Here is a 3,937-nt window from a genome sequence, read left to right as displayed (position 1 = left end):
CGGGCTGGGGCCGCGCCCGCCGCCCGCCGGCATCCGGGGCCCGCAGGAGCGCTGCCTGGAGGGGGCGGTGGTGGCGGACTAGCTAGCCCTCCGTGCAGGCGGCCCTGGCCCGGCTCTCGCCGGCCTGGCGGCTTCTGCACCGCGTTGCTGTGGCTGGTTCTAAGGCCCGGGAAAGGGCAGGGGCCCTTGCTGCTGGCCTTGGGCGTGGTACGGGGCAGGCAGCCCCAGGCTCGGGCGGCACGTGGCACCGCAGCGCCCAGCACTGCTGGGTAAAGGAGCTCCAGATTCTTGGCTTCCTAAAAATAGCCTCCTGGCCTCAGATTAAAAGGAAACACTCCCCAGAAGTGAACACACTTGCAGGAGGAACAGGTATCACATGCCCTTAAGCCTGCAGAGGGCCTGAGCCACTAGCTAAGGGCCCTTGACCTGAGAGGAGCAGTGAGGTATCATTTAATCTCCGGCCTAGGTTCTGGCTGACTTAAAAGCACAGGCCAAGTGCTGCACTTCCACCGGGAGCTGTGGCTCAGTCTGGCTTCATGCCTGGACACAGCCCAAGGACATACAGCCGCTGATCTCACTTGCTGCACTGTGGAGCTCAGATGCCTTCTCATGGCCACCCCAGGAGCCCCCCTGCCTCTCCCATTTCCCCCTCCCCAGCTGCCTGCAGGGCCCTGCCAGGATGACACCTGCTGATCTGTCCTTTCTGAGGCAGGTCCAGCCTGTTGCTGCCATGTACCCATCTGGGGGGGGGGGGGGCAGTAGCATGGCTCTTGTCCAGAGTCAGAGCAGGCCAATGAATTAGCCAGGAGGGGAATGTCTCATTGGCATAGGCCAGCCAAGTTTGCCTCCTGATTTGTGCTTCCCCCAGTTGTGGAGCCAAGTACTGCTGCTCCCTGTCATGCTCCTGCTGTTTGCTGCAGCCCACCATAGCCAGTCTGCCCCATCCAGGCAGCAGTACCCTCTCCTTACCTTTGCCATCCTTGCTCTCCTGTGAACTGGAAAGGTGGGGGCAGTGGCAGGGGACGGACACTATAGGAACTTCAGTTTCTGAGCTACAAGGAGAGAAGAGACAAGAAATCACAATGTCTGAGGGCTGTGCTGGGCATTCATTGTGTTCTCCTTTGGCATCTCCCCCAGGCCAGCTTAGATCCTAGGTATGCTACCTCCCTGTGGGCAGTCACTGGGCCTAGTTCCTGCTGCAGAGTGCTCTCAGCTACATCCCAGGCTGCACTGCAGAACTCCACCCCCTGGTTCCCTTTCAGAAGCAGTGCTCAAGGTAGCTTCCCTTTGCATGACTGTTGGTTTGCAGCCACAGAGTGCATCTTCAGCTGTGGCTGCACGTTGCTCCACCTGTACTGTGTGTGCACAGGGACTGCAGAGGTTAGAATCATAACTGGGTAACTCTCATGGCTGTTTGGCAATGCATGGTAGGGCAGAAGTGCCTGGGGTTTATGAGGCTGAAATTGGTTGCTTATTCCTGGTTCTCTATTCCTTATTCCCAGCTCCTTATTCCTGGTTCCTGGTTCCTTTTTCAAAGATAATTTAGACCCAATAGAAGCTTGTTATTAATGAATTACACATGCTAAAGAGAGAGAATTTCATTAGCAATGCATATGTACTAATTAATATGTAAAATAATATCCCATATCAAGTACAGAGCACTAAATGAAGGTCAAATTAGGATGGGATTATGGGACAAAATACTTCTTGGGCCACCCCAGACTGCCTGTTGATGGCACTGGGGGACAGTCCCAAAGAACACTGACCACAGTCCTGCCCAACCTAAAGCACAATTTGGCCATGCCAGGCTGCCCCATGCCTACTATACTATAATGGCTTGAATCAGGAACTGGTTTTTGGGCTGGGATTATGCCTATAAATTCTGCTTGGGCCACCCATCAAAATACCTCTGTGCCACCAGGGGACTCTACCCAATGCATCTGATCAGAGTCCTGCCTGGCCAAAACACGGTTTAGCCATGCCAGGCTGCCAACTGACAGCACCCCAGCCACTGTGCTAAATATATGGAGCTAAATAAGGAACTGGATTTTGGCCTGGAATTATACCCAGAAATCCTTCCTGGACCACCACAGACCATGTCTCTGTGGCACTGGGGGACTGTCATGGACATCTCTGACCACAGACTTGTCTGGCCCAAAGCACGGTTTGGCCATGTCAGGGTGCCAACTAACAGCATCCCAGCCATTGTGCTAAATGCATGGACCCAAATAAGAAACTGGATTTTGGGCTGGGATTATAGCTAGAAATCCTTCTTGGCCCACTCCAGAGCAGGTCTCTGTGCCACCGGGGGACTCTCCTGCACATGTCAGACCAGAGACTTGCCTGGTACAAAGTGTCGTTTGGTCGCACCAGGCTGTCAAAAGACACCACTGCAGCCAGCCACTGTGCTAAATATATGGACCTGAATAAGGAACTGGATTTTGGGCTGGGATTATCAATAGAAATTCTTGGGCCACCCCACGTCATGTCTCTGTGGCACTGAGGGACTGTCCTGGACATCTCTGACCAGAGACTTGCTCAGCCCAAAGCACAGTTTGGCCATGCTACGCTGCCAACTGACAGCGCCCCCATGCCCACTGTATTAAATGGGGTTTATGAGGCTGAAATTGGTTGCTTATTCCTGGTTCTGTATTCCTTACTCCCAGCTCCTTATTCCTGGTTCCTGGTTCCTTTTTCAAAGATAATTTAGACCCAATAGAAGCTAGAATAAGGAATTGGCTTTTGAGCTGAGATTATAGCTAGAAATCCTCTTTGGGCCACCCCATGGCACACCTCTGTGCCACTGGGGGACACTCCTGGACTTCTCTGACCACTGACTTGCCCAGCCCAAAACACAGTTTGGGCGTGCCAGGATGACAGTTAACAGTGCCCCAGCCACTGTGCTAAGTATCTGGACCCAAATGAAGAACTGGATTTTGGGCTGGGATTATACACAGAAATCCTTCTTGGGGCACCCCAGACCACACCTCTGTGCCACCAGGGGACTCTACTGCACATCTCTGACGGGAGACTTGCCTGGCCTAAAGGGCAGTTTGGCCACGCCAGGCTGCCAGCTACAGCACCCCAGCCACTGTGCTAAATACATGGACCCAAATAGCTGGATTTTGGGCTGGAATTATAGATAGAAATCCTTCTTGGGCCACCCCATGCCTCTGTGGCATTGGGGGACTCTCTTGGACATCTCTGACCACAGACTTGCCTGACCCAAAGTGCGGTTTGGCTGTGCCAGGCTGACTACTGAAAGCAGCCCAGCCACAGTGCAAAGTATATGGATCTGAATACGGAACTGGATTTTGGGCTGGGATTATAGCTAGAAATCCTTCTTGAGCCACCCCAGAACATGTCTCTGTCCCATGGGGGGGACTGTCCTGGACATGCCTGGCCAGAGATTTGCCCAGCCCAAAGTGCCATTTCTTTGGCTGTGAAAGACAGCATCCCAGCTGCTGTGCGAGGTATATAGACCCAAATAAGGAACTGGATTTTAGGCTGGGATTCTAGCTACAAATCCTTCTTGAGCCACCCCATGTCATGTCTCTGTGGCACTAGTGGACTCCCCTGGACATCCCTGACCAGAGTCTTGCCTGGCCCAGAGCGCAGTTTCTTCATGCCATGCTGCTAACTGCAGCCCCCCATGCCCAGTAATATAATAAAAGGCTTAGTCTGTCTGTCTGTGTCTGTCTGTAAGTCTGTCTGTCCATCCCTAATGCTTCTAGCCAACTGCACATGTGCCCCCAAGAGGGTGTGTGGCGATTGGTGGGGCAACACATGCTACGTGGGCCCAAGTTTGCATCGCTGCCAGGGAATTTTGACGGTGGGGAACATGCCACTGGGGATCATGGTGGCCCCCTATCCTGGATGCCCCCCAGAACAACTGGCAGGGATGGGGAGACAGGTAGGGAGAGAGGGAGGGGAGGGG

Source organism: Crocodylus porosus, unplaced genomic scaffold (assembly GCF_001723895.1).
Source record: "Crocodylus porosus isolate Cpor-Errol unplaced genomic scaffold, CroPor_comp1, whole genome shotgun sequence".
Classification (NCBI taxonomy): Eukaryota; Metazoa; Chordata; order Crocodylia; family Crocodylidae; genus Crocodylus; species Crocodylus porosus.
This window is presented reverse-complemented; position numbering follows the sequence as displayed.